General features: G+C 44.1%; 1 protein-coding gene across 3 annotated transcripts in view; it reads right to left on the reverse strand.

Annotated features, from left to right (window-relative positions):
* The window catches only part of LOC115475423 (fatty acid hydroxylase domain-containing protein 2-like), a 180,939-nt gene that overhangs the window by 62,771 nt on the left and 105,968 nt on the right, over window positions 1-12,200 (reverse strand). The gene's annotated exons all lie outside the window — the stretch shown is intronic.

Below are 12,200 nucleotides of genomic sequence, written 5' to 3' on the forward strand. Positions count from 1 at the left end.
ATGGACTACCGGAAACAAAACTGGACACACTCTGACCCAGTAGGCAGGGGGAAAAGCACCATGGGAGAAGAGCCTACCAACTACCAACATCGTGAGACTGTAACACAATCTAATGAAATCACGGAGCTCAAGACCCTACACCCACCACAATGCAATGCTGATGTGACCCTGTAGTGCACCCGAGAGCCACATCTGACCCAGGGAAAGACTGTCACAGGATAGAACACATTCTGCTGTCACGGAGGTAGGTACGGCATTTGAGGCTGGCATAGAGGCTGGAAAAAAAGTTTTTAAAGTGAGGGTTTTTTTGGTGGGAGGGGTTTACTGACCACTGGGGGAGTCCGGGGAGGTCATCCCTGATTCCCTCCAGTGGTCATCTGGGCAGTTGGGGCACTTTTTTGGGACTTGTTCGAGAAAAAAAAGGGTCCAAAAAAAGTGACCCAAAATCACGGCAAAAACGCCTTTTTTTCGATTATTAGCTAAAGACGCCCATCTCTCCTCGGCTGATAACCACACCCCAGTCCCGCCTTCACCACGCCTCCGACACGCCCCCATCAACTTTATTCGTTTCCGTGACGGAGTGCAGTTGAAAACGCCCAAAATCGGCTTTCGATTATACCGATTTGGGCGCCTTTGCGAGAAAAATGTCCATCTCCTGATTTGGGTCGAAATATAGGCATTTTTCTCTTTCGAAAATAAGCAGGATAGTATTTTTATGTCCATGAATTACTCATTTGTTGTTTTTAAAATTTGCCATGACTTTTTAGTATCTTTGTGTTTCTTTGATTATATGGAATCATGTATTTTATGTCACAGGAGGGATTTTGTCATTTTTATATGAATGTTCTTGATGAAGACACTTCAAAACATGATCATGTCGGCTATTTTGGTTAGTGTTTTACTGGATCCTCTGTGCGTCTGATACCAGTACATGGTGATCCTGTGCAGAGCACAGCTGACCAGCAATCATAGTGGAAACATGTAAAGTGGACTTTCCTGTGGCCACAGCTGCAGCAGATCATCTGTTCCTCATGTACAATCGCCTTTATTTGGCTGAAAAACTAAACACATTTCCATTTGCGTGAGATTCTATCAGGTTGAATACCAGCATCCCCCACCAGTCCACAATCATCTGAAAAGTCTGGAACCCCAGCTCCCATTCTCCTGGGTCCAGGACTTTATCAGCTAAGGCCATCCATCTACATGTTCTTGACTCCTGCAATATGGACTGCAGACAGCACCATTAAATGCTTGGTCAGGAGAAAGTCCATGGACTGATCCAAAGTAGTCCATACAAGGCCAAAGTCAAGTCACTTCAGACACTATCTGTGCACTCTAGTTGCCTCCCTCCCGCTTGCTGTAATAAGCCACCATTGTGGCATTGTCCAATATGACATGCATCACCATCCCTTCAGAAACCTTATAGAGTCAATCAAATAGCCCTGGCCTCTTGCCTGTTAATTGATCAGGAAGCCTCCCTGGCTTTGAATTGCAAGTGTTTACCAAGAATGCAGAGCTATAGGTACTTCTAATGCCACATTGAATTAGAAGATGCAGATAGGCCCTCTCAGAGGTTGAGATATGAAAACTCCCCCCTCCTGATCACACTATCACAGATTACAGGGTCTCTTCATGGAACCTGGGCACCTATAGTGCAGCACCAACTCCTGTGAGATCCAGGATCTAGGTAATAATGGTGGTGGTAGCAGCCTACCTGCATGGAGAGAGAATATGGGTGCACCTCTACCTAGACAAATGACTAATACAGGTGGCTCAGCAATTAGTCGTCAAGGCCATGAGTGCTGGAGGGTCTAGACTTGGTGGAGAATTGTATCAAAAGCAATCTGTCACCCTCCCGTTCGCTCCAGTGGTTGGGAGTGCTCTTCAACACTGAAATAGGCTGATGTCCACCCATTAGGACAAACCATCCTTGGCAATTTGATTTCCAACTTGAACCACTACCCAGTCCTTGCTATGACATCCTCTGCTACTCGGCTAACTGTACAACTAAGGTGCTCTATCGCTGACTGTTAATGTTCAACATGTAGAATATGCATACCCCTTTGCCTTCTACTCTCATATTACTGCAGCTTGAAGGCACTAAAGCAAAATGGTGCACTATAATTATACCTGTGCAAAAGAAGTCTCTAACGCTCAGAAGAGCAGCAAAAAAAAGGCTCCAACGCTCAGAAGAGCGGCTGTCAAGAATTTTGTTGGATTTTTGTGGTCATAGTGCACAGCTAATTATATCTATCTATATATATATGTTCTCTTCCACTTCCGTACAATAAGTGGGATTCATTCAGTTGTGGATTCACGAGAGGCAAGAGCTTTGATTCTTCAGTGTCAGTGTGTTATCAAGACAAAGTTCTCCGTTAGTAGCTCTGAAAGATATCCTTTAAAAACTTGTTCTCAGTTGGTGAGAACTATTCCAGTGCCTTTTCTTAGCTCACAAAGCATTATTATGCCATGCCATCAATGCTGGCTTTATTTCCATGGCAACCTTACAGCTAGAAATTTGAGGCGCTTAGGAAATTGTGTGTTATGAAAGAACTGCCCCACCCTCCCTCCGTATGCTGTCTGCTCGTGGTATTTACTTTAGAGATCTAGGACAATATGTCCCACATGAGAATAATCAAGTAAAATGTTTCCTATTGGGAATCAGATGTTTTTTTTTAAAGTTCATAAACAGAAACCTCTCTGTTGCTAATGCTCCCCTTTACTGACAGCTGCGGGTTTTTTGTTTTGTGGTTCAAAATAAATTTTCTCCATGTATAATGTTCTTCCCCTAGGATAACTAGAGTCCTAAAAGTTTGGACTAATAAATTTGCAAATCTCTGATAAGGTTCAAATGTCCCCCCATTTGAAGGGGGTTTCACTTAAAAATGTTCTGTTTATTTACAATAAATGACACAGCCTTTCTAGTGGTTCACAGAATTACTTAAGTAAGCTATTTGTTTATTTTATCTAGAGGGGCATTTTCGAAAGAAACGTCTAAATCAGAATTTGGACATTTTACGTCATCCAAATTCCGAACAGGAAAGAAGATCATTTTCAAAAAAGATGGACATCTATCTTTTGTGTTTGAAAATACTATGGATGTCCTATGATTTGGACGTCTTTGTTTTTCGGCCATTTTCGAAAAAAAAAAAAAAATGTCCAAGTGTAAAACGTCCAAAATCAAGCCATTGGGACATAGGAGGAGCCAGCATTTTTAGTAGACTGGTCCCCCTGACATCCCAGGACACCAATAGGGCACCCTAGGGAGCACTGCAGTGGACTTCATAAAATGCTCCCAGGTACACATCTCACCATTGCTCCCTTACTTTGTCTGCTGAGCCCCCCAAAACCCACTACCCCCAACTGTGCACCACTACCATAGCCCTTATGAGTGAAGGGGGCACCTATATGTGGATACAGTGGGTTTCTATTGAGTTTTGGAGGGCTCGCAGTTTCCTCCACAATTGTAACAGGTAGGGAGAAGTAGGAGGCTGGGTCCTCCTGTCTGCAGTGCACTGCACCCACTACTAGACTACTCCAGGGACCTGCATGCTATTCTGATGGACCTGAGTATGACATCTGAGGGTTTTTTTCATCACATTGTTTGGGGGTGGGAGGGGGTTAGTGACCACTGGGAGAGTAAGGGGAGGTCATCCCTGATTCCCTCCAGTGGTCACCTGGTCATTTGGGTCACCTTTTTGTGCCTTATTCGTAATAAAAACAGGTGTAGCTCAAAACGTCTAACTTTTAGTCCTACTACTACTACTATAAATCACTTCTATAGCGCTACCAGTCATACGCAGCGCTTTACAATTGAACATGAAGAAGAAAGACAGTCCCTTCTCAAAAGAGCTTACAATCTAAATCAGGACAAACAGACAGGACCAAAAAGGATAAGGGAAGGACTGACAGAAGGACACATAAGGATAAAAGTTACAAGTCAGGAGTCAAAAGCAGCATCAAACAGGTAGGCCTTTAGCCCGGATTTGAAGGCAGCTAGGGATGGAGCTAGACGTAATGGCTCAGGACGTTTTTGCTTTGTTCCGTTATGGTTGAAATACATCCAAGTCTTAGGAACGCCCAAGTCCCGCCTTGATCACACCCCTGCCACGCCCCCTTGAGATTTGGACGTCCTTCTGACAGACTTCAGAGAAAGACGTCCAAAAAGAGGTTTCGATAATACTGATTTGGAAGTCCAAATGCTGACTTACGTCACTTTTTGGACGTCTGTCTCTTTCGAAAATGAGCCTGGTAGTCTTTTTTTGTCAAGGGTTTGGTGATCATAGTTCCACTATGGTGCCTTGGCAAAATACTGCAATGGTTTACTGTTTCTTTCAGCAGCCCAAGGCTCCTGATCTATCCTAGTGGTCCTCCATTCAAGTATAAGCCCAGCAGGATCCTGTTTAGCTTATAAAATCAAAGAGGCACAATCCTCCCGAAGAAGTTGTTTGACCAGGGGTGTAGCCACAGGTGGGCCTGGGCCAACCCAGTTTGGGGTCAGGCCCACCCAGCAGTGGCGTCCCTAAAACAAGTAGCTTCTATGGGTCGTAGACTTGCAACGATTCCCATACGCTGCCTGCTGCTCAACGACCTCCTTACAGCCACTAAGCACTAACCCGGAAGCCTCTCCTCTGCTGCAACTTCCGTTTTCTGCCCATTCAGGATGTGGCAGAGGAGAGGCTTCCGGATTACCGCTTAGCAGCTGAAAGGATATCCTTGAGCAGCAGGAAGAATGTGAAAATCGCTGCCACTGCCAGCAAACCGTAGAAGCATGAGAGGGAGAGTTGTGGGTTGGATAGGGAAGAGAAGGGAAGGGGGCGAAAGATGCTACATGGGGGAGAGGGAAGATGGGGGAAAGATGCTGCACTGGATGAGGAAAGATGGGGGAAAGATACTGTACGGCGGGGGGAGGGAAGATGGGAGGGAAATGGGGAGAAGATACTGCATGGGGAGAAGATGCTGCACGGGGGGGGGGGAAGAAGAGAAAGATGCAGCAAAGGAATGGAGGGGGACAAAGGGAGAAATCTTGCATGTGAGGTGGAGGGGAGGAAGACGTGCTCTATGGAGAGGGGATAGGTGGCGAGAGAGGGAGAAATGTTGAACATAGGGGGAGAAATGTTAGACAAAGGGTGGAGGGGAGGGAGAAATATTGGACATGATGGGGAGGAAGGGAGAGTTGCTGCTTGGGAGAAGGAGAGAGATGTTTGATGCGGAACACAAGGGAGGGGGAGAAAGAGATGGTGGACAGTGGGAATGAGAGGGGGAGATGTTGGACATGGAGGTGGATGACAGGGAGGGGGAGATACACAGGAGGTGGCGAGAGAAGAAAGAGGGAAAATGCTGGACCATGGGGGAGAAGGCAGGAGGGAAGAGAGAAGGGACAGGAAAATGTCAGGCTATGAGGGTGGGGTGAGTTGGGGAGGAAGAGAGATCATCAGATGCTGGGTTAGAAGAGTAGAGGGAGGAAATAAATGGGAATGGTGGAACCCTCTGGGAAAGGCTAGAAGGGGGTGGCGAGGAAATGAATGAGAGGTAAGTGATTACAGAGGGTTTCTACATGGTATTTCTATATGGTAATGGGGAGTAGATTAAAGATGAAAGGGAATGTAGGGATGGGGAAGGAGTGAGATGGGGAATGGGAGAGCTAGTGGGTTAAAGAAGAAGATGGAAATTTGATAGGTACTTGAAAAGTAAAAAGGAGGAGAAGGGTGAGAGAGAGGCAGAAAAGAGCTAGTGTCGTGAGGGATACCCACAATAGATATTCATGAGAGAGATTTACATGTAGTGGAGGTTAGTGCATGCAGCTCTCTCTCTCATGAATATTCATTGTAGGTATCCTGAAAACCTGACTGGCTAGGGTGCCTCCAGAACCAGGTTTAGGAACCACTACTATAGAATAAACTAAAATACAACAGGAGGGCCAAGCAGAAGCATTAAATAATACTTTCCTTTCTTATGCTTGGAGCACACAGGAATTTGTGTATTTGCTTTGCAGTTCAATAGAGTAACTAGTTCATTTTTGGAAGCTTTTTAAATCTAACTTTTTGACTTGGCATTTTCCCTGTCCCTTTTGCTTTGTGAAAGCATAAATCTTTATTTGCAACAACCAAGAACTTTTGCCCCACTTTTTAACTCCCTCTCCACTGTGTAACCCAGAGGTCAATAAAGAAAAGCTCTTGATAGAGCTGCACGAATAGCAAATAGCTTCTACCGTGGGTGTAATACTGCGCCATGCGGAAAGCTAATGGCATGCAAATTTTATGCATGGAAAACTTGCGGCTAGTGTGTGTGTGTGTGAGTGAGGGGGAGGGCTATGTGCCAGACACATGCGCACAAAGGTTTCATAGTAAATGCAGCTTCATGTACTCATTTTCAAACAAAAGTTGAATGTCAGGGCACACTGGCGCCTGATCTTCTGCACCTAAATGAGTCTTGCAAAAATTACTTGCATATAATTTTTTTGTGAGAATCAAATTTAGGCACAGCCAGATTTGTCTTGTTTTGCAACCAGACGAAAGCCCCTGCAAACTTCAAAGACAGATAGAAGGTAACAGACACATGCCTGAACAAAACCGAAAGTGAAAACACAGATTGGTTCCTGTTCTAATGGAGGGATACGAGACCTATCACCCACCTTTTCCTGAGATATAATTATAGCATAAAATTAAATGTAATACTAATACAACAATGATTGAGACCAACAACTTTCTTTGGTATAAAAACAGGCCACAGCTTTGTTTATTGGTGACATATAGAACCCGAGCTAATAGGAACAGATATCATTATTTATTCAGAAGAAACACTCGACTACCTGCCAGTTAACAGCAAGGAGTCATAGCCAAAACATTAAAAATCCAAATCCTTAGCCACCATATCAGAAAGGCTTAACCCTCAAGACGTGGACCTCCACGTCTGTATTGAGTTGGGTCCCAATGTACACCGCTGGGTGAACCTTGAAGCCCCTGCCTTAAGCGCAATGCCTTAACTCGCTATGCCAGCAAGGTTAAACCATCAAGAAGTGGACCTCCACATCTGTAATTTCACTGTGGCCCAATGAACACTGCCGGGTGAACATTAAGGCCCCCCCCCCCCCCCGTCCAGAAGGATCTCCTTCTGCACAGACCCTAGCTTGGGTACCCCACCCCCCTGAAGCTGTGACTAAGTAATGCAACACGGATCTTGCGGTCCCCTCAAAATCAAAAGGGGTGGGATGGGCGAGAGATCAAGCCGCCTCCATTGAGCAGGAAGGATCCTGGTCCCCGGAGGAGCAGGTTTTATGTTAGTGCTGCCAAGCCCCGCCCCTCCCCTTAACAAGATTACATCCCATTGGCTGGTGCTTCCCACCATGAAGATTTTAAAATATGCCTGGCCAATCAGGATTAACCATGTCCCTGCACACTGAACACAGGTCGAGTTAAGGTTAACCTTTCCTTTCTGGCCCTGGAAAATCTGGCCTGAGCACAGCACCGGAAAAGGCGGGTTGGCTTGTCCCCTCATTAAGGGTGGTCTCCGGACAAGCCGTTTGCCCTACTTACTTCTGCACCTAAATGAGTCTGCAAAGGGGCGGTGCCAACCGTATTATGGAAAAGGATGGCCGGCCATCTTTTCTTTTGATAATACGGTTGGGGCCGGCTAAATATCAACATTAAGGTCAAATGTTGAGATCGCCGGGTTTACAGATGGCCAGCTTCAAAAAAAGTGGAAAAAAGATCCAAGTGCTCAGATGGCTTTTTGGTAGTACCCGTGAGATTTGAACTGACCACCTCCGGATTACAAGTCTGGTGCTCTAACCACTTGGCCACAGCTCCACTTACTTGGATGTCCCTCCCTTTTGCTTATGCCCCTTCAGGTCTCTCTCAGCCAATCACAGACAGCTAAATGCGCTGTGATTGGCTGAGAGACCCCTGTCTGTGATTGGCTGAGAGAGACCTGAAGGGACATAATCAAAAGGGAGGAACATCCAAGTAAGTGGAGCTATGGCTAAGTGGTTAGAGCACCAGTCTTGTAATCCAGAGGTGGCTAGATTAAATCCCACTGGTACTACTGAAAAAGCTGAGCAAAAATAGTTGATTTAGGATGTCCCTGACAAGCACTTTGATTTTTTTTGGGTGGGAGGGGGTTAGTGACCACTGGGGGAGTAAGGGGAGGTCATCCCCGATTCCCTCCAGTGGTCATCTGGTCAGTTGGGGCCCCTTTTTAAAGCTTGGTCGTGAAAAAAAAGGGACCAAGTAAAACCGGTGAAATGCTCGTCGAGGCCGGCTTTCTTTTTTCCATTATCAGGCGAAGCCAGCCATCTCGTGAGCACGCCCCCATCCCGCCTTCACTACCCTACCGACACGCCCCCTTGAAATTTTGCCGGCTCCACGACGGAAAGCAGTTGAAGCCAGCCAAAATCGACTTTCGATTATACCAATTTGGCCGGTTTCAGGAGATGGCCGGCCATCTTCCAATTTGTGTCGGGAGATCGCCGACAATCTCTTTCGAAAATGAGCTGGATAGTAACATAGTAGATGACGGCAGAGAAAGACCTGTACGGTCCATCCAGTCTGCCCAACAAGATAAACTCATATGTGCTACTTTATGTGTATACCTGACTTTGATTTGTATCTGCCATTTTCAGGGCACAGACCTTAGAAGTCTGCCCAGCATTAGCCCTGCCTCCCCCACCGGCTTTGCCACCCAATCTCCGCTAAGCTTCTGAGGATCCATTCCTTCTGAACTTGTTTGCCACTAGCATGTACAAAATAGGTGGTGGCAAGTGCTGATCTTTCAACCCAACCTGCTGTTTATCTATGTTGAGGTTTACCTCAGAGCCTAAAGTCAAAGAAGCTGAATTTCTGATCTTTTTTCTTGTATTTTCTGTAAAAAAGAAACAAAACAAAACCAAAACAAATAAATGAGAACATACGAACATAAGCGTTGCCATAGTGGGACAGACTGAAGGTCCTTCAAGCCCAGAATCCTGTTTCCAACAGTGGCCAATCCAGGTCTCAAGTACCTGGCAAGATCCCAAAACAGTATAATACATTTTATGCTGCTTATCCTAGAAATAATTTTCCCCAAGTCCATCTTAATAATGGGCTTATGGACTTTTCTTTTAGGAAGCTATCCAAACCTTTTTTAAACCCCGCTAAGCTAACTGCTTTTACCACATTCTCTGCCAACAAATTCCAGAGTTTAATTACATGTTGAGTGAAGAAATATTTTCTCCAATTTGTTTTAAAATTTACTACTTTGTAGATTCATTGTGTGCCCTCTAGTCCTGGTATCTTTGGAAAGAGTAAACAAGCAATTCATGTCTACCCATGAATAAAAAAGATAAGGGTAATTGAAAAGAAAATATGAAAATAGAGAAAATGTATCCAGCTTGGGTTATCTTTCTTGTGAAATTCCCTTTGCACACAATAAAGACACACATTAATATTCCGTGACACTGTGTTATTTCCCCCTTGAACTGTATTCCACTTTATTTTATAGCTCCAGATGGTGCTGAACACACAGCTGTGCAAAACTTATCTTTTACATTCCACTGTGTTTCCAAGGCCTTTCACTTGGTTAAAAGATTTAGATTTGTTTTTCTGGAATTCAGACCAAGAAACAAGGTCCAGCACAATAGCAGAAAAGTAGTAAGCCTGGAAAAATAAATAAAATTAGTAAAATGAAAAAAGACATAGCAAGTGGGTGCCAATGAAACTTTTATGAGAGTAATAAATACTTAATCCCATGTCTTGACATTATTTACCTCCTTTCCTCAGCAAAGAATCACAGTCACACCAAACAAATTATTTTCTTACATCATATTTATCCAGACATGTGTGCCGACCGCTATTACACAGCAAAGGTGGCTGGCTAAAAATAAGGGGGTTCGTCCTTGAAACAGCAGTTGGAAACAGAAGCTGTGTCAGACAGTTAGCCCCTGAGCAGACAAAGATAAGTGCATATAACATTTAAATAGTTTGAAAAAGGATAAAGTCTTATAAGAGAAGCAAAATTAGAAAAGCTATTAGCATATAAAAGACCAATGACGTAGAGTGTGCATAAGACTTGATGGCATGAGACTGAACTATTGAGCAGCACAGCTGAGGTCTTTTCCCACATTGATCTATGATACTTGTAATTTTTGGTCATAATTTCAGCATTTGATAATATGTGTGACTTTATAGCTGAAGTTAAACTTTCAAAAGCCACTGTAAATGAGTTTATCAGATATAAAGTGGTCATACAGCTCCATCCATGTCCAGAGGAACAAGATGATCCAGTCCTCGTTTTACCCATTTATCCCCTGGATTCTATATATGGCACCTAAATTTGGTGTAAGTAAAAGGCAAATTATTTGTCGTGGGCAAGCCTTACTCAAAATTTTGCAGTGTCTGCAGGATGGTTTAAAAAAGGGTCTAGCTTTGGCATTGTTAAAGGTGCAGGTGGCAGTGCTTGCTTGTGTTTGGGGCCGGTTAAAGGTTTTTCTTTGTTGTCTTCTCCAGATGTCTTGCTTTTCCTTAGGGGAGTTAAGCTCCTCAGGCCTCTGCCCCAGCCTTTCGTGCCTCAGTGGGATTTGAACCTGGTCTTGTCAGCCCTGGTGTTGGTGCCATTTGAGCCTCTGTTCTCCTGCTCCATGAAGGATCTTACTTTGAAATTGGTGTTTCTGGTGGCCATTTCTTTGGCATGATGAATTTTGGAACTGTAGGTGCTTTTGTGCAGAGAACCCTTTCTGATGTTTTCCTCTGAGAAGGTAGTTCTGATGCCGGGTTCATCTTTTCTGCCCTAAGGTAATATCTCCCTACCATGTAAAACCAGGTAACACAGTAGATGACGACAGAGAAAGACCTGTATGGTCCATCCAGTCTGCCCAACAAGATAAACTCATATGTGCTACTTTATGTGTATACCCGACCTTGATTTGCATCTGCCATTTTCAGGGCACAGACTGTAGAGGTCTGCCCAGTACTAGCCCCACCACCCAATCTCCTCCGCTAAGCTTCTGAGGATCCATTCCTTCTGAACAGGATTCCTTTATGTTTATCCCACACATTTTTTAACTCCGTTACCGTTTTCATCTCCACCACCTCCTTCTCTTCTGGGTCTTGGTGATTCTATAAATGATCTAGAGATGGGAGTAACTAGTGAGGTAATTAAATTTGCTGAACACACAAAGCTATTCAAAGTTGCTAAATCACAAGAGGATTGTGAAAAATTACAAGAAGACCTTACGAAACTGGGAGACTGGGCATCTAAATGACAAATGATGTTTAATGTGAGCAAGTGCAAAGGGATGCATGTGGGAAACAGGAACCCGAATTATAGCTAAGTAAAACAAGGTTCCACATTAGGAGTTGTTGTAGGATTGTTGTAGGAGGTGGAAGGCCTCCAAATATTTAATATAGAGGTGGAAGGCCTCCAAATATTTAATATACAGAATTAATTTTCTCATATTGGACAGAGAGGAATGAAGGCTTCTCTCCTTCCAAATCATGAGAAACAGAGCTTGCTGGAATAGCAATTACATTTTACCTCCCCCCTCTTGCCAAGCCAGGTGAATTGTAAATCTGAATTGCCCCCAATCTCACCCATTAAGTGTGACCGGTCTCAGGGAAATTCAGGTGACAGAATTCTTTTCCCATGCCCCTTTTAGAATATGGGGAAATACTAAGATAAAAGATCATAGGTTCTGAGAAATATATCCTTGTGTGAGAAAAGCTGTAAAGATGGACAAACAGACCAAATGTTTTCCTCAAAACAGATGCTATGTATTTCTTTATTGACGGGAGATCCTGACTGACTGTGGGATACTAATTGAGGAGGTGAGGGAAGCCCTCCCCTCTCTCTTGCTCTTTTGTACTGTAAGGGAAAGAAAGTTCTATATATTATGTCTTTGTCAGATAAGAAGTTGGTCAGTGTCTAGTGCACTCTGCCCCATGCCAGGGGATGGAGAGCCTGACCTGATCATTTCCATTGTCCTTTCATGTTTTTTCTCCTCTTTTCTATACTAGACTATACTTGAATATTTTCTTTTTTTTTTATCCTAATCTCTGGATAATTAAATAAACCTGTGTTAACCCCAGGAAGCGCTTCCTTGGTCTCTTTTTGTCTTGGTTACAGTCTAAAATAGTGCTACCAGTTGTCTGGTTCTTTTAAGATATCGGTCGAGGGGATTGTATTTGTGTGAGTAGTGCCCAGCCGTGATTAGAGACTCTGGAGGCGTG

This window comes from Microcaecilia unicolor, chromosome 8 (assembly GCF_901765095.1).
Source record: "Microcaecilia unicolor chromosome 8, aMicUni1.1, whole genome shotgun sequence".
Taxonomy (NCBI): domain Eukaryota; kingdom Metazoa; phylum Chordata; class Amphibia; order Gymnophiona; family Siphonopidae; genus Microcaecilia; species Microcaecilia unicolor.